We start from the raw sequence: 25,414 nt of genomic DNA, 5'->3' as shown, positions 1-25,414 counted from the left end.
TTGCCCCCTCCCCCTCTGTCAATGCACTGTGCAGTCAACATGATTCAACATTGGAAGACGTATTTTGATATGTTCATTATCTGATTATTAACTTTATACCAGCTAAAAGTAAAAATAAAACAATAAACGACAACAATCAATTGGTCGTATAGTTGACACTTTGCCTATCGTAGCTTATATATAAACAAAAATGCCATCGATTTCTCCTCAATTTATTTTAAAAGCTAAGTTTCCACGTGGATTTCCGATAAGTACCATTGCAAAAAATAATGCTACGATTCCATGAATAAGTATGTCTCGCCTTTTCTTTCGGCTCTGTCGACCCCAACTTTCTGTAAGTTACTTCAAAGTGGATTCCCTTTTTACCCCAAGCAAGCGTACATATAGTTTTACCTTGGATATGTGAATCGATTTCAATGGAGATCTCAATGGTTTCCAATGTATGTTCACAGGTCACATGATAGACACACGACTAATGTTAAATGCATAATCACCCATTAAAAGCAAATCCCCAGCATCACGCAATCACAGTTTAGATGCATACGTTTATGGTGGAGACATGCAATGTTTCTCAGTTAAGATCCAGGCACCACGATTACATCAGGGTGGAAATGACTTGGCCTGTTTATATCAAGAACTGTCAATACGCTTATATGATGGGGATCTCAAAAGGATCAAAATTAGGACCAGGTAGCTGTGCCCCAGAAGGTACAATAGCCACAGGGGCATGGCGCCAATAAAACTGTTAGCTTAAAAATAAAGCCAACTGTCTACGTATGCTATATTCCAAATATATCAGCATAATCCATATACTCCATAGCAGGTGCGAACTGGACTCTATCCAAATGGGTATAAATTAGGGAGTTACTTTTGACTTCCACCATCATCAGTCTCCATCCGTTCGCCCTTGAGAGGGAAAGCCACTTAACTCATAAAGATGCATTCCTCATTCCTTTAACTTAACGTACTGCACGTATCAGCAATTCTTTAGTATACTTTAACATATATAGGCATGAACAAAACTGGTAACAATTAGTTTACGCCAACTATTGAGTAAGCTCTGCATGTCTTGCATTTTATCTGATTGTAGCGAAACAAAAGTGTTTAACAGAAGAAATATTTAGCCAGGAAAATAAATCAAGCAAATGCATTTAGGAAGAGGATGTTGTGATAGCTTCCAAGCGATATTTCTATTTTTCCGAACAAATTTGACACTTATTCAAGGCATACACAGAAGCATTATAATTAGCTATACATGCATATGGCTATGCAACGATCGTTATCTTAGGACATGCAGTTCAGCAAAGTGTATAACAAACCTTGACTATGAAATTTACCGATGTAAATATTCCCATTGTTTTTAATCATTCGACATCCTAGCGTTTCACTTTAGAATCTCCCAGCAGATCATTGTTCATAGTGGTACCAGGACCAGTCCATATTTAAACCAAGGGGACGACCAAATAAGTGATTCAGTCACTGCATTGAGATGATGAATATTCTATTGAGTCACCACAAAAGTATCAAATTAAATTAACAGTAGTTAAGTGTGTTGGGATGTGTAACTTCCTGACATCAATGCGTAGGTCAAGAGAGTTAGTGCAACCGCATGATGATCAACGTTTGTGGCGACGAACCTTTCGCTATTTATCTATCTAGATTCAGGCAAGTACATATGTACAATGCTTTTTCCTAACAGTTGTGAAGACTGGAGTGCATGGCATGTGTGGGAATGAATAGTAAAAGCAATACCAGTTTCAGTGACCTGAGAGTGACCAGTAGCAGGGTCAACTGACCTGACAATGGCCAGAAGTTTGTCTCCCAGTGCTTATTATTCTTCCGGAATTTACACATAACAAACATACGCATTCATAAGATTTAACGATAGTTTATCCTTTCTTAAATTAGATGGTAGAATATCCTTTTGACGTTGTTTCAAGCTCAATCTTTTCCAAGATTCGCATTTGACTTGTATTCATTAATTGATTATATATACATTACCCTGGAAATGTAAAAATGATATATAAATATGTGTCATTCCTCGCAAAAAATAAGAACACGACAGAAGATAATGAAACTCATCACCCTTTTATATGGAGATTATCTTTAAAGGGAACTTGAGCCCATTTACCAGTTTGAGCACGAAACCTTTTTAGATATATTTGTTGATAATGAAATATAAATATGTTCTAAATGAAAACTAGTTTTAAATAATCCGTAATTACAACCTTGAGATGACGGTACAAATACCCCCATTTATATATATTAAGCTGTAGGCCTATGTGTGATCCTTTGTTTTTAACCAAATGCAATATATCTTTTGATTTTAAGTCTCCAGTTATTGCAGCATATATATGTGACAAGTGATATTGCTTGTCACTATGATTATCTGCAATAAGTATAGTGTCATTAGAGTACATAAGCTGCATTAAATTTAACATGATTCAAAATTAGTATGTCCAGAAGTTACAGCACAATCTCGACGCCCATTAACAAATCCCGTTTATACTCGCTTATAAGTAAAGTATAGCTAAGAAAAACAGAGATCCTGATCTGAGTAGCTTAATGTGGCTGCAGAACAAGGTCAATGTTGTATGTTCTACTAATTACCCCTGAGAAGTTGCACATACCCAGATCTGCCGGCGCATTATGCGACGGCAGATCTAGGTCTGTGTAGTTTACAATTGAATTAGACTTATAAGAGAGTACATGTGGTAAATATTCAAACCAAGTCATTTAGGAATAAGAACACTAGTGCAAATGTATTTTCTCCTTGTCTACAACTGTGGTATTCACATTAAAACACTTTCCCCTGGATGCTTATCAAATAAAACTTATGCCATATCCATTATCAAAGGTATTTTTTTTATTAATAAATACGGCCATAGAAAATAAATACCTTGTTCAATGTTAAATAGTCTTTCCTGAATCTAGTTTGTGTCTCAGATAGTAAGGATATTATCAAAAAAGATGTAGTAAATCATAAGTTTAATATATACCGGTAAATCATAGGTTTCATATATACTGGTAAAAAAAACAAGACCACAAACAGATGGCTAACGTTATATATCTATAAATGGATATGTCGGTTTTGTCAACTTTATGTTTTGAAATTGGTACAAGAACATCTTTAGTCCAGCCAGTATGTAACAATGCATTGCAAAGTTTTACATATATACATTTAACATTTCAGCAAATACGACTTTAATTTAAGTCTTAAAAAAGTGGTTAGTTGAATTTACTATCTGATTATTATTTACATTCCTAACAACTTTTAATATTTCTTCCTCTGTGTGTGTGTGTGTGTGTGTGTGTGTGTGTATGTGTGTGTGTGTGTGTGTGTGTGATTTGGATTTTTAACGTAGCTGTAACACTGTTTCAGTCATATCGCTATGATGTCTGCAGTGTGACAGTTTATAGTGATGGCTAGCTCTGGGGCATCATGCCGCAGACATGTAGAATCATGTCCCACCCAGTCACATTTATCCTGACACCTGGTCGTCCAGTCCTAACACTAACATCTTAATGCTGAGCGCCAAGCGAGGCAACTGTTTGTAGCATTTTTTAAAGTCGCTCGGTAGAAAGGTTCTCCTGAACTCTTTGTCTGTGAACAGAATGATTTGGAAGTGGCAATAGTGCAGTATTAAACAGCTTTGTGACATTTTTGTTCAATTTGTTTTGTTGTTGTTGGTGGTGGTGTGTTTTTTTTTTTGTTGTTGTTTTGTTTTGCTGTTATTTTACTTAAAGTCAGGCATTCTGAATTGGTGACTGGAGGGTACACAAGTACAAGTAATCGGAATTCGTAATAGCAAAATATGATTAGATAGATGCATTTTAATTGAATATTAAAAAGACATTGTTTTTATTTTCATTTAAGTTCAAAGGTGACCAATCATAGTCCTATCTGAGTCAATGATGTATAGTTACATATTGTAGGATATACATTTGGGGGTGGAGCGGAGTATCTTTCAATAAAGAACGATCGGATCTTCCTATGACTGGATCACGCAATTAGCAGACACATGTCAATTAAAATGTATATTGACCTAGAAATTATCCGAACTTAATAATTTCGCATGAACGAATTACGTTTAGAACATGGAAACTATGAAAGACTTTTTACTGAAAATGAACGGTAAGTAAAGAGTTAAATATTTATCAGTTTTCAATAATGACATGTACTGACTATAATATGCAAATTGGTAGAATCACCTATCTTGCTTGACCTGATATTTAATGAAGAATCAAACAGACGTTATCGAAACATAGGTTGAAGAGTGTTTCAATCAACCATTTCTTGCGTATGCCATGATTAAAAAAAAATTAAAAAAAATTAAACATTAATGACTCATGTACCTTTGCCACCATTGTGCATTTAAAGAAAAAAGAGAACATTTGAAAGGAAAATTCGACTTCTCAGCATATGCATAATTTTATTCCAGTACTTGACATGTACAAAGTTATATTAAAAGTTTATGGCCAACGTTGACCAAGACTGATGTAATTATTCACATTATTTGGTACCTTAACTAATAATTTACAAAATCATTGCTAAATTCACTTCTCAGAATTCTACCGTTTCGAACCAGAATTATGTTTGTTTCTACAAGATTAATTTCCATTCCTGTTTAATTACCAAATTCACCTATGGCATTCATTTGTTGCTGTAGTAACCGAAAGGTTTCAGCACATCATCTACATTCAATTAGGGAAAGATCTCTGGTATATTATCTGTCATGGAAATGACTTTATATCACTAAGTTCGCTATTTTTGAACAAAATCATTAATGAAAAGAGAAAAAAGAATTTGATGTAGAACAAATTCTTCTCTTGTTCCCACAATGCAATTAAAATATCTGGTTAGTCCATCTGGAGATCATTCTAGTATAACTCTGTCATAAACTAAGTAACAGAAGGAAGCAATACCTACAGGTTTTGTAAAACTAAATAAATAATCTAAATTCTCTCAATTTAAAATGTCAACATTTAAGAAGAACTTCAGTATTATGAATTAAATCCAAAATAATCTTAAAACATTCTACGCAATTCCAAAAAAGAATCAGTGATCAGAATGAATTATAGGTCATCGAATATGCTGATGTGTCAACAGTCCTGATGTATCACAATGGCATTATTCAGAACTCTTTTGAATAAACTATACAATAATTTTACAATAATATTTTATTCTGAGCACTTTGTAATTCCAACAAATAATCGAAAGAAATGTTTCCTCTCAAAATATATATAAACACAACTTTAAACACATCTGCAGAATATTAACACAACAACATAGGTAATAATGCTAATTAATTGTCCAACTATACTTTCTTATATATTCCCATACGGCCTAAATCTCGTTTCTTCCCTACTCGCTACATGTCCTCTGTCAAAATACCCCACGTCGCAAAACAACCCATCTGACCGACCCATCAAATGGAAAATATCCCTAACTCATAAATAGGTTTATTACAAATATTAATACTGAGGATCGTAAACACCTATTTATAGATCCTATGCAATCTACAGGTCAGCACAAAAAGTATAAGGGGATTGCTCCGGTTGCCTAAGCGGTTAGTGCGTCCGCCTTGGATGTGGGAGGTCGCGAGTTCGAACACCGGCCGAGTCATAACAAAGACATATAAAAATGGTACTAGCAGCTGCCTCGCGTGGCGCTCTGCATTAAGTGGTTAGAGTTAGCACTGGTCGGCCGTTGTCAGGATAATGTGACTGGGTGGGACATGGTGCCACATGTCTGCGGCATGACGCCTAATTGCTTGATATAACTATATATTGTCACACTGCAGACATCGTAGCGATACGATTGAAAATTTGTTACAGCTACGTTAAAAATCCAATCACACACACACACACGCAAATAAAAGGCACGCTATAAATATACATAATAGTAAACGGCTGTTCAAACAACAATACATTTTCTTTAAAGCTTGTGTGTGTGTGTGATATGGGTTTTAACGTACTTTACGATGTCCGCAGTGTGGCAGTTTATAATGATGTCTAACACTGGGGAATCATGCTGCAGACATATAGCATGATGTCCCACCCAGTCACATTATCCTGACACCATGCCTACAAGTCCTAACACTAACCTCGTAATGATGAGCGAGGCAGCTGTTAGTAACATTTTTATCACGTTTTTAGTATGACTCGGCTGGGGATCGAACCCACGATCTCCCGCATTCGAGGCGGACGCTCTAACCACTACGCCACCTGAGCGGTCCTTTAAAGCTTGTAAAATAGTTCTATGAATACTTCTCCATACAAGAGAAAGACATCGTTTAGTATTTTGTATACCATCGAAAGCATTTCAAAAATCAACAAAAAAGAAGTGAAACTTACCAACAAATTTACATATACACTTCTGAAGAATTGTCATGCAAAGTGAATATATGACCACATGTACAGTAGTAGTACCGTAAAGTCAGTCTGAGACTCATCCGTTACACATGTACAGTAGTACCGTAAAGTCAGTCTGAGACTCATCTGTTACACATGTACAGTAGTACCGTAAAGTCAGTCTGAGACTCATCCGTTACACATGTACAGTAGTAGTACCGTAAAGTCAGTCTGAGACTCATCTGTGTACAGTAGTACCGTAAAGTCAGTCTGAGACTCATCTGTGTACAGTAGTACCGTAAAGTCAGTCTGAGACTCATCCGTTACATTATTACCTTTTGACAATCTATACAACCGTTTGATCAAATTGAATGTGAATATTTAGCATGATTGCTTTATTATAGACATTGACCCTTTAATAGTTAGGGCCATTAATGCTCCTATTTTTAAATGTCGGACATATTATACTTTAAGACCATTTCTTGGGAAATCCCCTTTTTCAAGATACTCTGGAAGAGTATATTCAGTTATGAAACAATGCGTGGTAATGTCCACTGGTAACTAATTAATTAAATCTTGTCGTTGGAATTTGGGGTTAAATGTAAAAAAGCGAACTCAATAAATTATTCTTGATTTGCAATTCGCTTATTCAATTCGAAAATGATATTCTCATTTCTTGCAGCACCGTCGTTGTCAACATTTGTCGTTGTCAACATTTGCATGTATATTACAAAAAGAAATTAGCCTAACAATTTATTCATTATTACATTAGATTCACGTGCATTTACCCTGTTATAATCTTTTCCATTTAACACTTGTCGGAAATTGTTTGTGGTCATTTCTTGATTGTACAAGTTTATCTTTCATTGACTTTTTATATACTGATTTGTTTGCAGTTCACACGACCTTTTAAACGAGTTTCTACTGAGAACATTTTCCTAAAACTTTCTCCTGTTTAAGTATTATCACAGTCATGATCCTACATTAGGATTGCAACCTCTGCGGTAAAACTGGGAACGTCCATTGCTACATTTTATTACGAATTTAATTATATAAGGACTAAACTATCTTCAAACACTCGTTCATATTTAAACGTAGTTTATCGGTTATGTCTTGACCTTGCTTCTCCATTTGTTTCTTTCCATAAAATAATTACAAATCAATATCGTCATCTTTCGTCATCGTCATTAACGCCACAGTCACATAATCACTGTTGTATTCATTATACACATAATCTTTTATATTCTAATATATTTGAACACAATTATTTGTCAGCAAATTTCATGCTATAATACGTCGAAAAATTGGAGGATTTGTCTTTCATCAAACCCAAAGCTGGTTCTAAAGAGAAACAACTCTGTTCAGACAACATAATCCTTCATGATGAAGCCATTAGCTCAAATGCATGTTATATTCGTATTTTTGTAAGGCCTAACATTAAGTACACGTATATTAAACTCTTGCACATTTTTACAATTGGGAACCCTAAATTGGCACGAGTTTCAGTCTTTTATATTACATGGGAGAGAAACATTATCGCCAACATACATGTCATCTAACATTTAAAATATTTTCCAAGTATCATCATGAATAAAGTCCAAAACAAATTTCCACCAGCATTAAAATCTCTCGCGTTGGATCAAAGCATCTTCTTGACCGACGATTTTATTCTTTCTAGTTTATCAATAAATGAATCAGGTAGTGTGCTAATTCTAGAATTGTCATGGCTTGTGGTTGTACCATATTTTTAATACATGCATGTAATAAGGGCCGATGGCCAATGTTAATAATAATAATAATAATAATAATAATAATGAATAATAATGAATAATAATAATCATCATCATTTCCTTTGAAATCGTCGTGAATTGGTGACCTCTCCGGTGAAATATGTTAAATATATAATCTATCAGTCTGATATTATTCGGTAAATTAAAATAAATATACAACAGAACACAACACAACACATCACAACTGCCTCACTGCATATTCTTGACACTAAACATTCTACTGAGTCGTGACAAATACGGTAACATGATTTGAATTCCTATTGAGATTTTCTTTCTACTCATAAAGCTACAATCTCTATATCCCTCCAATAAATACCAAAATCTTGGTCCCATGTTTCGCAAAAGAATATTAACATAAACACGTAGAATAAGAGGTAAATTCAAAAATTAAAAACACATTATCGTCATTTTCTTTCAAATGTCCTTGACCTGCTCCCTGCTCCCTAATCCTGTTCCCTGATGGTTACATGAGCTCCATCCATATCTCGTCTGGTGTGTTGATTCACCGCATGCCAAGTGCTGTATGGTAAGTTTGTCCGATCTGATATTCGAGCCCTGCAAATCAAACAAACCTCCTCCTTCTCCTTCTCCTAATCATACATCTAAACCTGCCCTCCGATAATCCGTTTATTATATATGATTGTTGTGAACTATTCTCTCTTCGTTTCTTTCACCATCAAGACGTAGATATTCCCCCCCCCCCCCCGTCTCATATACGCTGAGTGTTGTTTTCTGACAATGTACCCGTTCTGTTGATGGGGTGCTTTTCGTGTCGCATGTCGGATAAAAAGGTCTCTTTACTTACTCATTAATCTGGCGTCTTAGTTACAATATCCGGGTTATACCGTAGGAGAAGCCTCTCCTATCAACGCGCAGCATCCATTGAAAATGCCACACGCTGTGCCAGTTTAATCAGTATTTTCAAGCATCATTACCAATATTTATAATTCATGCAAATGGTATATAATTATTTTGACCAACTTAATTGTTCAGCAAGAAGTCGTTGTAAGGTCATAGCAGCGTAACTGATCAAAGACATTATTGTATAAGCCATTCAAAAGATGACGGTGAATAGGGGTGCAGTGATATACCGGTATACTGGTATATTGTGGTTGCTGTTCAGGCAATACATACACCAGTAGGCCTACGATTTTCTCTACCGCGACTTTTTCAGCGTCTTTATTATCATAAATTTATAAATTCTCTTTGCCCCAGATATGTATGTAAATGTTCGTAAATGTATCAATTCCTCTAAAATAATTAATCTTTGGTCCAATGCTAGGAATGTACATTCAGCAAAAGCATGCAGCGTCTGCTGTGTTTGAGTGATATTTTAGCTTCAAAGAATAGAAAAGCAAAACATTTAAACAATATGCTTACGTCATGCTAACTTCCTTTTCTTTTCTCCAAATATCGATTAGCGTCCACTCATTTTTGAAGTTAGTATACATGAGTGTAGACCTGAATTTTTAATTTCATAATTTTTTTTTATTTTTTCTTTTTATTTAAAAAAGGACTTTGAAATTATTCCCTTGTGGAAATGTTTCGGTGTAAAGAAAGCGAAGAGCAGTGGTGAAACTGAAGAAGATGGTGCCACATGCAAGATGTGATGTGATTACTGAAGTTATAGACTGACAAGACGTGGAAGCGCGATTTTTATTCACTTTTCTGGTCACGTCATTTTGAGATATTGTGCTTTTCAAGTTGTACATTTTTATACTGATTATATTATTGTTTTCATTAAGTGTTACTATATTGCAATACATATTACAATATGGTTATGACATATCACAATATATCGCAATACGGTTCTGAGCGTATTGTTACACCCCTAATAGTAAAGTAGATATGATTAGTTGTGATAATCCAAAGTGAAAAATACTTGGATATGAAATGTAGCAAAATGAAAAGTGTGCTAAAAGGACAGTGGTTTAGCAAGAAGTGTAAAACGAATGCAGTTTGACTGTGAATGCTTGTTGTTTTTTAAAAACATGCTTCATGAAAAGTACAAAATGTAAGTAATTTCCTTTGTTGCATGCTCAAAAAATTGTATGTAATCTCAGAGGTCTGGATCTTTATGTGGATTTCCTGTAAAGAGTACAGAATTCACAAAATTTCACTATATATCTTAAATATTATTTTAACTTTTTGCAAATTGACATGTGACATTATAATTCTGTATGATGTAATACCGAGTCTAACCACATGCATGTGCTTCCATTATAATGGTACATGGGTTCTAAATGTCAGTCTGTTACAAACGTGACGTAAAATTGCATATATTAATAGTCATATTCTTTGAAAAATTGAAGGTCACAAAAACTTAAACATACTGATTATTACAGCGCTATGGTAGGCCTACTTCATAGCAAACTAGAAAGGTTCGACAGTTATTGATTTGTGTCTTTATATTCGGACATGTGCGAGTCAGTGGGGGGAGGGGGAGCAAAATGCCTCCATGGGGTAAAACGCCCCCAATCCATCTGACGCCCCTGCGCTAGAAAATGGACTGGTCTTTATACAGCAAGCTTGCCCAGTTTACACAGGCCTTGTGAATGGCGGCCATTGCTGGATTTTATGCAAGAATATTACTTTTTTGGCATCTTCCTGTAAAAGCGTTCCATCCAATTGTTTGCAGTATTTTTGACTGAAACTACCTAAAGAAAACAGGGTAAGTATATTTTTAAACAACATAGTATAGAGATGCATCATGTATAATATTTCATTATTCGCAGCAGTTGTTAATTCCTTCTATTGTGGAATTGTCAATGCTGTACGATAGGGGCAACACGTCCTTACAGGGGCGTCTTGCCCCATAACTGTATAAATGTTGTACACTTTTTAGCTAACCGTTCACACGTCTTAAATTATTCTATACTTTTTTGCAGATGGTGAGAACTTACAGAAGGAAAACTGATTGAGGAAATTATGTGACACTAGCTCTAAAAGCGGCTCTTGAAGCAATTCATTCTGGAACTTCACTGAAAGCTGCTGCCAGGAATTATGGAATTCCAGCTAAAACTTTGCGCTAACAGAGATTTGATATTCTTATCAATTTCATGCAGGTATATCTCGATGAAAGGTCGTTCAAGTGTGCTGGGTCGGCTAGAAAGCGGCTACCCCATGCCGACACCAAATGGTGTCGGCGAATTCCAACTTTTCGATAGGGAATGCGCTCTGACCCTACACCCAAACATAAATGTCCAAATATCAAAAAATGGGGTGGCAAGGGTCAGAGGAAACTCGTTCTGCCTCTTATGTTCTGTTGTATCCAACATCCAACAGTCGCCAACATGTTCCCGTTACCTTGCCTCTTACTAACATCATTTTGTTTTCCTTGCAGTTTTCAGAAGGGGGAAAAGAAATACCTTGGAAGTAAAGCCAGCCATATCAATTTCGGTGTTACTCAGAGGCCAGAGTTTTAATTTAATTTTAAAAAAATAAAAAACAATAGATACAGCACCCAATCCACCCCACCAGCCAATCCAACCCCTTGTTTGGTGAAGACTTACCTCTTTATACCGTATAATGTAGATTATGACTGTCACGTTAGAATGCTCCAAAAGCCTATCGCTCGTTGTCTTGACTTCCTTGTTGCTGTATGAATATTTGTGTAGTCTTTGTGGATGGATTTCGCATTAGTTCTGGAATAGCTGTTTAGCCTTTCATAGTCCATTCAGAGCAGTACTACACCGATCGATCCACTTAAGCACTGGCATTTCATATGGGTACTAGCTCCAGCGCAGCACTTAATTAGAAATGTATATATATATATATATATATATATATATATATATATATATATATATATATATATATATATATACTTGATTACCAACTAACACTTATGGCCGAAAACTTTCTTTTCTTTGCTAACTTGCAGCGATTGTACTCGATTCTGAACTTTTCATACAGTGTGATTTATTACAATAAGGGACCGCCCATTTTTTATGTACGCATGGAGGGAGGAGAGGGTAACCCAAATGATTACGCTTGCATATGGAGGGGGGGACTACTGATAATGTACGTACGCATATGAAACGGGGTGGGTGGGTGAAACCTCGATAACAATTTGTCTAATACGTAACCTGTTCGACTGGGTTCACTCGGCGTTTGAAATTTAGCGGACACTAGACAAACTGTTTAAAGTTAAGCAGCTTTTTTTCTTTGTTGCAGCCAGACATTCAATATCGGTGGACTATCTTTTATTAAACACGTTAATATTATTAATTGTAGCGGTTGCTACTGGTGGTGTGGTATTATGAGGTTGTACCTTCTTAGAAGGTGTCCGCTTTATTTGGCTATCGTTATCTAGAGGATGATCGCCCTCGGTATTGTTGCCCGAATCGGGTAAATTTTAAAATAAAGTGTGAAATTATGGATGGAATCAATAGAGATCTGAGCAGATATATAGAACAGAATGACACAAGTCCCCGTACATGGAAAAACAAATGTTAAATTAATAAATTACATAAACAACCGTGATAATACATTACATTAGGAAGATACACTACTTTTGAAAATAAATCTGTCACGGAATTTCAAACACAAATATATGTATATAAATAGCCGATCTGTTGTAAATTATAGAATTAGTTCATCATATAATCGAGTGAACCATCGAAGTCATTGCCTTGTACAGTCTCATAACCTGCTTATTCCAGTCCTCTCCGACTCCACTATGGTAGTTCTTGCAGGTCCTTTCGCTTGTTCCCTTTTCCGACCTCCCTCCTGTCTCGCCTCTTTTCGGCCCTCAAACTTTGTGTGGGTAGATGGACACGTAAGTAGATACTGCAGTGGATACGTCTGTGGATACATTTGTCCCCATAAATCTAATTAATTGTTCTCTGGCCCCAAAATAATGTGCCCTTCATTGATCGACCGAAATATGCATCCTAATATTAATCCTTATGGTTTCTGCGTGGATTAAATATAGGCCATTCTATAGAATTCGCGGTGGTGTGCGTCAAGCGTACGTACGCAGGTTGGATGTGTAAAAAAAAGTACGCATGTGTACAAGGAGGGGGGGAGGGGGTCAAGCTCTGCCAGAAGTTTGCGTACGTACTAAATGGATGGTCCCTAAGCAAACTACTCGGATGAAAATTAACGAAAACGAGCGTTGGTTTGTTGTTTACCCTATTTAGTGAAGCGAAGATAATCACAAAGAGGTCGTGGGAAAATTTGATAGTGCTGTATGTGATATCTAGCATTGAAATCCAACTCCTTTGAGACAGTAAGCACTCCCTACCTATATAATATGCAAAAAGGCAAATGAAGATGAATCATGACTATACAGTAATATACGTAGTTTGTTTGAATCGTTACTGCATTTTCTAAATATCAATTCCATTAGAACAGTAGAAATGAGACAGACAAACAGACAGACAGACAAGATCGAGACTTACATTAAGACAGAAAGGTTCACGAAATGTCTCGGCCTTTTAATCTGTAGTTGCATGAACTTATCCCGTAACTTGACAAACAATCGATAAGAAATGCTGAATCCTCAATTGTGGTGAACGTCTCCACAGAAGAAAGAAATAACGGGATTTGTGATACTCCACCACTTCACTGGGTACACAATTAAGGCAGCATGAATCATAGACTTATAGAACAATATACGCATGGTTTCATCAAGCTGCATCGAATTTGTATTCGTGTCTGGTTTGTAAATCAAGGTTACTAAAGTAAATACATATCCACTTTCCCGTATGTCTTAGCATGTGCAATCCATCATTTAGATTCTTACCTGTATAATTTTAATATGGATGTATCACATCATCAATTTTACCGTTGTTATGAATTGCTATTTGCTGTAAGGTTTAAAACAGGAAACACAATCATATCCTGATAGCATGAAAAGATATGTAGCTATGTCTGAATGAGGAATTTAAAAGAATCGTGATTTATCACTATCATACATCATTTGACATATTACCGTATATTGTGACATTTAAGAGAACCATCGAAGCATGTAAATAAAACTTTTTTTCTCCATTGAATGTGGAAATCAGTCAAAATTGCGTGATGTCATATGAGAGGGGCCCCCTCAGACCCACACAATGTCTTTCCAATAAGATAAGGTTAACACCTCACACATACTTATTACTTTGTCATTATTGGTATCCGACACATTAAGATTTGTATTGAACCATATTTATATAGTACTGAATTATAAGGATAGAGGACACACATTATTTATTTATTTATTTACTTATTTATTTATTCATCTATCTATTTTTTTGCTTGTTGTTTCTTTTTTAATTAAGTACAAAATTAGTTTCTCGAGATGAAATGAATAGCCAACATTCCAAATAAATGACACAAGTTCAACATATAGACATAATTGGTAGTACATGAGAGATTATATTTATCTCATTCAAAACAAAACTACAGACATTATATTAAGTGCAATCCAAATGTTTGATAACCTACATAAAACTTAAAGATCCAAACGTTTGATAACATATATAAATGTCATATAACTGAGAGATCTAAACGTTTGATAATCTACATATGTTATGCCACGGCAGATCTATGTCTGCGTAGTTTGCAGTTGAACTCTTGTGATAAGTGAGTAGATACGGTACGTGAAAAGGCTATGGTAAATGTATGCATATTATCTGCAAAAAATTGCGTCGATTTGAAGAAGATAAAAAACAACGAAACAAACAAACAAAACAAATATAGTTACGTCCTTCGTACCCCATGAATGCAATTACATAAAAAATATATAAAAGATTCCTTCCCCCCCACCTCCCAACTTCCACCACCACCGCATTAAAATAAGTATGGCACAAAGGAACGTCTCCTAGACGAAGTTTTCGTTGCAGTTAAATGGTTACAACTGTACCTGTAAACATTGAACATGCCGGAGCTTCCTGAGTCATCGCCCTTGGGTTCCCTACCAGAGATTCTGTCCCACAGACCCCTATCCTACTTGTTTCCACCCCACTCGCATAAGTCCCTCGTAGATGAGTATAGTTCACTTCCCCATAAAGACCATCACAGGTCCCAGAACCCAGATGACTTACCTATGACACTACTGCCTCCGCATACACGTCATTTTATGAAGTTAAACGGTCTACAAGCCATTCTTACATTAGCAACAGCATAACGAAGCATATGCAGTTAAGTGGAGTACGTATGACCTTAGTGAAGCCTTTCTTGTTCTAACAGTGCGTATTTGATGAGAGATAAAAAGGTTTGAATTACATCAAGGGCGCATTTCCGTAACATGTCACTCCTTTGATTTAGAATCATATTTACATCAGAAAGCAATATGTGGTCCTTATACCAGACTGTACGATTTCGTCAAAGCATTTAAATGGTGACACAAAGTTTCATTTTAAAAAAATCTGCAATTTTTCACCCAGAGCCCAAAGCAATCTGCAACCTAAATACACCACACATTTGCTTCACGAAATTCTTCACTTTGTTTGTTATGATAGGAGTACGAGAAAAGTTCAGCTATTCTAAACATTGTCTTTATATGCCAGATACGGTAGTAATATAGTTAACATTATGTTTACTGATGATAAAAACAACACAAATATTATCAAGAAATTAAGCAAATTTAATAACAGACATTAAATCCACAGATTGCCATATCCACCATCAAACGAAAACTTGCTGATAACTTCGTAATTTGCGATAAAAACCAGAATACACTGCTTGTACCTAAGCCAAGCAATCCGCCGTTATCGAGCCGATCAGTGAGTCAGTCGTCGTCCAAATCACAGGAGCTCGCATCATTGCTTACAATTTAACTATCAGCCATACATATAGCATATTATTTTATATTAATGTTTGACAGTTAAATTGTAAGCAACGATACGAGCCCCTGTAGTCCAAATGGACTTAGGTCACAATTATTACCTCAGATTCAGTACCAACGAATGTAGTGCCAGTATACTTTTAGAGCATGTTTTCCTCTCCAATTTTGGTGCTGGTACTAGAGTTAGGTTTCGTCATTCTTCATATTGATTAAAAGATAACTGTTTATGAACATTACGGTGTATGTGTTTTGGAGCCAGTGAACAGTGAGTAATGAGGCGCTGATTCTGATCCGGAAGTGAAATATGTGACCCATTGCACCTTGCCTTGTTTATCTTCCAGTCTCTCAAAAACATGTCCGTTACCCTAAGTAATAACTTCACACTGGGTTCATCTTTGAAGATACTTTAGAGTATACATGAATTGTTAGGATTTTTACACAGTGGATAATTCAGTGATGGGAAACAAATGTTAAGACTATATAGGAAAAATAATTGTGATCCGAATCCATATCTCACAGAATTCTTATGTCACGTGTTTAGGCTCGAATAAACAGTAACACAAGAAAGATTGAAAACAACAAGCTTTGAAAATTTTTAACAAAGTATTTATTTCCCTGGAAAAATACTGTAAAAAAATGAAAAAAAAAATAACTTACGGTTTCTAGAATCAAATCCAAAAATAATCGAAGAATAATCCACGAATAAAATTTTAGAAGTCCTAATAATAAAATGTTTTAATGAATTCAAGTTCGAGTCCCGACGAAGAATCCAAGATGGAAGGCGATGACCTATGCTGTAACTTGTACTGTGTTGAAGTCTACAGTTCCTTGTAGAAACACAATAATTAATCCTCCGGTCCTGGAGATCCAAATAAAAGTTGTAAGAAATGTCTTTGTTCAAGAATTCTGTATGACCACAAAGTATTACCAGAGAAACGAATTAATCTTTTAGAATCCAAAAAATTAAAATAAAACTCAAAAACTCAAAACTAGTCACAACAGAAGAAAACAACTTGACATCAAGAGTTTAAAAGCCCCCAAAATTCTGATCTCTCTCCCTCTCTCGCTCTCTCTCTCTCTCTCTCTCTCAACATCACTATTAATACTAAGTAGTTCGCAATTTTTGAAATGCCTAATTGCGAAATAGAGGATCAAGTGATCATGTTAACACATACAAATCACATAGCCCCTCTATGTCCTTGATAAGAACCAATCATTTTACTCCGAGAATAAAAGTTGTTTACTTGACCCTGAATCAAGGCCAGAAACTAAGTCAACAATAGAAACAAGTGTTTTTATTTTTAGGTATTTATGGAAAGATTCAGGTCAAACTGAATTTTCTGGAAAATATCAAATTCCTTGTAAACAAAATTACATTATATTGACATGTAAAGAAAATACAAAGATTCCAAAACCCACAAACAAACAAATCAAATCTAACACAAATTAAATCAAATATAAATGAAATCAAATATACGAAACAGAATGTACAGTTGTTCTCATGCCACCTGTTTTGGGCACATCTATCTAAAGATTTACGGTAATGAAAGAATTTGAGAACATAGGAATGATTATTAACTGCCGTTAAATATTAACCAGTCCATTAGTGTTCATGTTCCAGAAATATCGATTGGCAGAATTCATGTGTTAGTTATTTTACCAATTAGCAGAGTTTTCAAATGCCATTTAAAACCAAAATCGATTGACATGTTTACTCTACCAGCCAAACGTCAAATGCAAACAAAATTTAGCAAACTCCAATAAAACTAATTCATTAAGTCTGAACAGTTCAATACAGTATACAAAGAAATGAGAGAGAGAGAGAGAGAGAGAGAGGGGGGGGGGGGATTCTGGAATCCATATACAAAGGCTTACCTTGACTGATATCAAATGGTACCGAAGCCTCTTGTGCGCAATGAAATTTCTGAATAATTTAAGAATTCTTTCTATTGGAATTTGTATATATTAGGAAAGAGATAAGCCCAAAGGAATGAACTAAGTATTTCTTTGTCTGTCAAGCTGAAATAAAAATGAATTATACAATCAAACCGATGTAAAGTATAATAAAAGGCTTATTTAACTTTGATTATGTTGATCCAGCAATTGGAGTGTCTGCCTACTCAAAGGAAAACGATGTCAATTATTGTCCCCACTTATCCCCCTGATTAGACATGTTCCTTGTCCCCACGCATCCCCTGATTAGATCAGTTCCGTCTCATATAGCTGAGATGTTACTTTAAGACACAGAACAACTATACATATTTATAAAGGCATTACGTTAAGTATTTTAGATACACGTTCTATTTACCTTCTACCGTTTATTGTATTAAAATGGTGTATTAAGTCATAATCACGGAGCTCATTAACTCGTCCCAGTCAGTCGAGAAATATGACATCATCTCAGACTGTTACAATGCAGTCGACAAAAATAAAGATTTCTAGTTGAACTCATGAAATAAAGAAAGATTGTTTGCGATCCAAATAACCTTTCAAAGCGAAGATTTATGAAATGCAGTGTCGTATATATAACAAAAGAACTTCATTCATCTGTACTCACTCAGTACATGTATGCGGTTGAAATAGTATTTCCCACACTATGCGTCACAAGTGTGCGCTATGGACATTTTTAGGTCTCCGTTGCAGGGCTTTTCCTCAATTACAAACTTATTAAACAGTGGACTATTCTAGAAATCCCACATGAAAACTCGGGTTTCACCAAACTTATTTGCAATGGGCTAGGTTCTGACTGGAGTTACTGTCTCCTATAAAACAAATACAGGGAGAGATTGGAATCATAATTTTTACGGTAACAAGCAGGAATCTTGTGCATGGTGTATGCATATATCAGGAACACTTCAGCAGGTCCTGTATGCATCGTATTAGTCCCTCCAGAGCACGTTTTATGAAAGACTTTTAATGGAAAACTTTAGTTTAAAAAAAAAATATGTATAGCTCCACAAAAACGTGAAAAGATCTTATCCAATTTTGAGGAAGCAAAAGGCTCCAGATATGATGTTGGTGCTTAATTCAATTATCGTGCTTAATTTAAAGCTGGTGAAATTGATGTTTCACAGTCGAAAAATAGGATCCAAAAGTTATACTTCCCATACTTCCTGTCACGTGATGACTAAATTATAGCTGTTTGGAACTATATCAAAGTTTCATAAAACAATAAACAAAAAGAAGAAGAAAAAAAAAACCTCAACCAACCAATCAAACAAACAAACAAAAACGTCAGTAATTAAAACGAACATCGCTTTACTACTGAATTGTATACAGTGTCGTTGCTTTGATTTTCAAGATATATCCTACGTAGTGTTAAAGTATGAAACTTTCCATCGTCATTCACGCTTAAATTTACACGTTGTTTACTTTCATGCAATTTTGAATAAAAAGTGCTTATTCGCGTTTTTTACATGATGAATCTAGTTCCAGAGAGAATTAAATTCCAAGTTACTCCTTTGTGATTTTAAATTACGCCCTTGTCCAGAATTCCCTTTTGTCACCAATCCTTGAATCTGGTCTGCTGCCGCTCCCCCCCCCCACCTATGTATCTCTATATCAGTCTCTCTCTCTCTTTCTTTCTCTTTGTCTCTCTCTCTCTCTGTATCTCTCTCTGTCTGTCTGTCTATCTGTCTGCCTGCCTGCCTGTCTATCTCTCTTTAATATTGCAATGCATTTTTTGGATACAAAAGCTCTTTTCTCAGGAGACTATTATGGGATATTTTCTAAGCACAAAACTTGTTAATTTGCCGATGTTCCTCGCTCCCCAAGCCATACCTCCCCTTTTCCCCATGGTCTGAATTTGGCCCACTAGAAAAGAACGTACAAATGTGCTATGAAATAATTATATATAGTTGTAGAGAGTATACCTTGACACACAAGCTTACCCTAATCACTGTTGCAACGTTGCGCTACATTTTGTGCAATGCTGTTGTAACCAAACCCGTGTGACTCACAAAGGCATTTTGTAAACGTACCTTACAGGTGATCCAACAACACTAAGCAAATACGATACACTCCATGCAATATACACCCCTTAAATCCAATAATTTAGCAAACGCAAATATAACTTAATGGATTAATAATCAAAGAAATAAAAAGAAAAATTCTGGATACACTTTATAAGATACTGATAAATACATGCACATGCGTACAACTCAAATGTCTGTCTGTCTGTCTGACTCGCAATGGACTATAATTTTGAGATTTCATAGACAGAGAGGTATGGTCATATCAACTTGACCTTCAATTACTCAATGTGCACGTATGTGTGTGTAAGTTTACATACATACATACATACATACATATATATATATATATATATATATATATATATATATATATATATATATATATATATATATATATATATATATATATATATATATAATCTTTTCAACTGTCTACCTGTAAACTTGTAGGCTGCGAAAAAACAAAATCAGAAAAAAGATTATTGAGTTGTTGTTGTAGCTGCCATATTCAAGAGGAATGACAAAGACCAATTGAAAGAATCAACGCTTTTTCTGGTTCTTTCCAAACGTGACAGATAAGATAACAACACATCGAAAGACCAAACTGCCCTTTTCAACTAGGTCGACATACTCTTTAAACTTGCCTTCAAACATTTGTTAATCACCGCAGATACATCGTTTGTTTATTCTTCTTTGGAGATATTGCAAGCCGACTGACACATGTTTTGTACAATAGAACGAATTAAATTAAATTGAATTACAATTTTTTCCAGAATTTTATAAATAGTCCTGTTGAAAATGTTCACATCGTCTGATCTAATAGTCACTTCATAAAAAGTCTTAATTACCACAATGTTAACAGAAGTACTGTATGTACTTTCCGAAATGGTTAAAATTATTTATAAATTATCACACATGTCTTATTCCTCATGAAAATCTAAAAGGTACGTTTAATGGTGTCATTGGACCTTTAATGGGTAAGAAAGAGCAATCAAGATGTATTTGTAAGGTTTCGGCTAAAATGTTTGTACAGACAAACGAACGGACATTGCGTTTAACCGGTTGCGGGCGGCAAAAACAAGGTTTAGTGGGTTTCGAATGTGTTATTGGATAACACTGACATTTACCAGTGTCAGTCGTATTTATAGTGTCCACGGTGTACATTATAAAACTCAAAGCGCTGTACTGCCAGTAAATGATATAATTTTAAGGAATGAAATTTGCAAACGTTTTTGACATTTACCGGTTCTTTACAACTTGATGTGCACGTCAAAGGTTAACTGAAAGCCAGCATCAAGGGACAAAATAACACATAATGCGAGCTTCGAAGAACCAACAGACCAGCATAAAACTGTTTCTTCTACAAGGTCTCACTTAGCTAACATCACGTACATATTTGGTTATCACATTCGGGTGAGGGCAAAGCTACGAAAATGAAACTATTTGGTTATCACATGCCGGTCAATACATAGCTACCACAACAAAACCTATTTGGTTATCACATGCTGGTCAATACATAGATGTCACAACGTACTGGTTAATACTGTTTTAAATATGGAGTATGCGCGTTTGGTTATAGCGCCCCGTTTTAAGGAATTCTTAGATTTGTGTGATTACTTGTGTGATTATTGGAATTCGGCGCAATGGAAATATTCCTAGCCCGAAGTAGTTAGCCAATTATTAGGAACACACGGGTGACGTGTTAGTGAGTTTCCATGATGCCATGGTTCACTAGTAGTGAATTCCGGCCAAAACCGAATGAATGTCCCTGTCGTAAGATAGTCCATATTAAAATCTAATGGTGTACATTGGTGGTGTGACTGCAAGGGCAGTATTTACGGTAGGAAACCGGTAAATTACACAAGGGAATAAATAAGAAGGGACTTGGCAGATACCGTTTATGTCGACATGGGGGCAATGTGGTGCAGTTATATTAGCGAAATGTGCCTGGAAAGCATACATTGACTGGCCTAAGGTGGCGGAGTTAAAATAATTCCCAGTGTAAATGGATACTCGTATATTTTCTAAGGCGTGAACGGTTGGCGGTACGGAAACGGGATGAAGATAAAACATACAGATGTGCGGTTGATATATTTGGCAGTTTGTTTTATCTGTGGTCTTGCATTAATTAGAGTAAAATTTAGGTATAGAATGGACACGTCGGGCTTTCTAATTTACAACTGAAGCTGTATGGAAATCTTTGGAAAGTTGGGGTAAACTAGGTCAAGTAAATACCCATGTGCATGTAACATGCAAAGCTGCCACAACGTACTGGTCAATACATAACTGTCACAACGAACATATTTGGTTATCACATGCTGGTCAATACATAGATGTCACATCATGTTCAGTGAATATCGTCATTGCTGCAAACAATCAGCTTTTTTCACATGGATTAGTTGAAATCAATTTACCTCGACACGGTCATTTAAAAAATCAATGGTCTCATTCTCCAGTGGTAATTATTCATACCTCATATGCATGTGTACGAATATCTATCTTGTCTACTCAGCCCACAACTTACGGTAACTTGGGTAAAGATCAAAATTACATTGCACAGGTACAATCAACATTTAATGGTTTCACATTCAGCCCTATTGCAATTCACAACACATGTTTTAATTATAGCAAACTCGGCGGAGCGTTAAATGTATGGAGAGCAGGGCCCGTAGGCACTTGGACGACTATATACACAAACATGCTGCAGAAAGCATTATTTGCGAACAAATTATGCTCCTCTTCCACAAAGAAAATAAAAGAAAAAAAAAATGATTGGGATAGAAAGGGGCAGATCTGCCTTTTCTAAGGAGGGAATATCACCATAATCAACACTCCTCGAAAGTAATCGGTAGTTTTTGCGCTGTGTGGATAGAATTTGGAGAGGGAATCCACCCCACCCACCCGTGCGCAGTCGAGAGCTCTGTTTTTAGCTGGATTGTTAACAGTATTTCATCTTTACCTTAGTGTAAGGGGGAAAATTATTCAAAAACCTGTACTTAGGAGGAGAGCCGTGGGTGGGTGTAACTGACATTACAATCGTTCTCTGTAGCAAAGAATGGGGGGGGGGGGGCTAAAGAATATTGTCCCAGGGCGCCTCGAAGTAATATGTACACATATTTCGACTTTTAATAATCCTTGTCAATCATTCCTTTTGCCGTAGGCAGTGGGTCTACCGTACATCTACCGTACATCCCTACAAAAGTCAACAGTATTCTCATTTGTTAAAATATTATATAAGTCGAGCATCTAGAACAAGAGATAAAGGATGAATCTTGAGCTAAATATGTAACTGTGTTTAAGTTTAAAGTTTAATGTCATGTACCAGAAATAATTTTTAGGTACCCATCCCAAGTCTCTCTCTCTCTCTCTCTCTCACACACACACACACACACACACATGTATTTCACAAAGGACAGTATGTTTGTATGTTTGTTTTTACTTTATTATGACTAATGTGCAAAGCACAACAAATCAGTTTGTCAGTAGTTATGTAAAACTGTAATGAGAGTTTAACTTTTGGTGTATGAATGTTGATTCAATTTTTAATAGAGCTATAAGTGAGTACTTTACCACTGGATAATTAAGTCAGGATGGTTGTATTGCAACATAAGTCACGTAGGAAATATATATATATATATATATATATATATATATATATATATATATATATAGAGAGAGAGAGAGAGAGAGAGAGAGAGAGAGAGAGAGAGAGTTAATTAATTCCTAATTCCTTATATTGTTCTTGTTTTAATGTGAATCTGCAGATGTATTTCATGTTGTGTTTAGATTTAATCTGAGATGAATCAATTGGTTGGGTCACTTTTATTGCAATTACAAAGCAATATTGTGGATTATTATGAATTCATTCACAGGAGGTCTGGACAATGCCATTGTGATACATCAAGACTGTTGGCACATTAGAGCATTCAAGGCTATTGGTATATCTGCATATTCAGGACCGGGAATTCGTTCGGAACACTCTATTCCGTCTGACTTGTTAGTATTTATTTTACTTCCTTTTTATTTGTTAGTTTAGCAAAATAGTATCGTAACAGAAATTGGGCGATTGTCCGCGTGTGTGTGTGTGTGTGTGTGTGTGTAATTTGGATTTTTAACGTAGCTTTAACAGTTGTTCAGTCATTTCGCTACGATGTCTGCAGTGTGGCAGTTTATAGTTATGCCTAGCACTGGGGCATCATGTTGCAGACATGTAGCATGATGTCCAACCAAGTCACATTATCCTGACACCAGGCCAACCAGTCCTAACACTAACCTATTAATGGTGAGCGCCAAGCGAGGCAGTTGTTAGTACCATTTTTATCAAGTCTTTATTATGACTCAGCTTGGGATCGAACCCACGACCTCCCGCATCCGAGGCGGACGCTCTAACCACTAGGCTACCAGAGCGATCAGCGCTAGTCCGTTGCTCGAATGTTAGAAAATATTTTAAAGAAATTCAATTTGTTTTTGAAGTGTGAAAATTAACCGTGTTTCGGAATAGTCTTATTTCCAGTTATTTTAATTTCACGCATTTGAGAAATCTTTACTGAAACCAACAAGCTTTTACAATGTTATCTTAAGTGGAAAGAAGAAATGTAAATAAAACTATGTATGTCTGTCTTTCTATCTCATTTCTACTGTTCTAATGGAATTGATATTTATAAAGTGCAAGAACGATTCAAACAAAATACGTATAAGAAGTTTAGTTATGATTCATCTTCATTCGCCCTTTTCTATATTATATAGGTAGGGCGTGATTACTGTTTCAAAGGAACTGGATTTCACAGCTGGATAACATCATACAGCACTAAGAAAATTTCCCACGACCTCTTCATTGTATCTTCGCTTCACTAAATAACGTAAACAGATAAGCGCTCGTTTGTTTATTGTTATAAATCACGCTATACGAAGAATTGAGTATCGAGCACAACCTCTACGAGTTAGGGGGCAGGGGCCAGTTTTTATGTACAAATTTAATACCGCAATCAGCAACCTAGTATAAAAAATCATAAAAAATCAAATACACAAGTGAGGTAAAAAAGGTCCATATTTTTAGATACCTGTATTAAAACAAAGCATAAGAATAGTATTCACTTGACCAGAGAAGTCAATGGCAGTTCATAGCAGAAGAAGTTTATGCACCCAACCCCTATTTTATTCATGCATTTTTCACATCCAAAGGCCATTTTTGACAGCATGTTGTGCTCACAGTGCAAACGCAAGGTCTTTCCCTGCATGAAAATTTTGAAAAACATTGTCTACTAAATAGTTTGATGCAATTCAGAATAGTTGTCATCCAAGCCGTTTTTGAGATACTCTACTTGCCTTGAACCCACGTGTCTACTGCTATGGGAGGCTAGCTCTTCTTCCTAGCCGACTATTGGTATTTCACGATCAACATACTGTAGAGCAACTATGGAAGGTGTATATGCCTGACATCAATTTCAAGAACAACATAAGCCCGAAACACCTAGTTCACAAATATATCCATATCTATAAATAGTAAACAATAATAGCTG

At 35.8% G+C, this 25,414-nt stretch overlaps 1 protein-coding gene across 8 annotated transcripts in view; it reads right to left on the bottom strand.

The window, feature by feature from the left end:
* LOC149799161 (A disintegrin and metalloproteinase with thrombospondin motifs 18-like) overlaps positions 1–15,328 on the bottom strand; it is a 78,224-nt gene extending 62,896 nt beyond the window's left edge. For 2 of the 8 annotated variants that reach the window (XM_089958337.1, XM_089958338.1), the window contains exons 1-2: positions 13,550–13,781; positions 11,657–11,892 (exon numbers count right to left, since the gene is read on the bottom strand). The gene's annotated coding sequence lies outside the window, so the exon portion shown is untranslated. The other 6 variants (XM_089958330.1, XM_089958335.1, XM_089958331.1 and 3 more) reach the window with 5 other exon arrangements.
* Between the last annotated feature and the right edge of the window lie 10,086 nt (positions 15,329–25,414).

This window comes from Sinohyriopsis cumingii, chromosome 5 (genome assembly GCF_028554795.1).
Source record: "Sinohyriopsis cumingii isolate HCF-2022 chromosome 5, ASM2855479v2, whole genome shotgun sequence".
NCBI classification, from domain to species: Eukaryota; Metazoa; Mollusca; class Bivalvia; order Unionida; family Unionidae; genus Sinohyriopsis; species Sinohyriopsis cumingii.
Note: the sequence above shows the minus strand (reverse complement) of the source record. Positions and strands in the feature narration are given on the sequence as shown.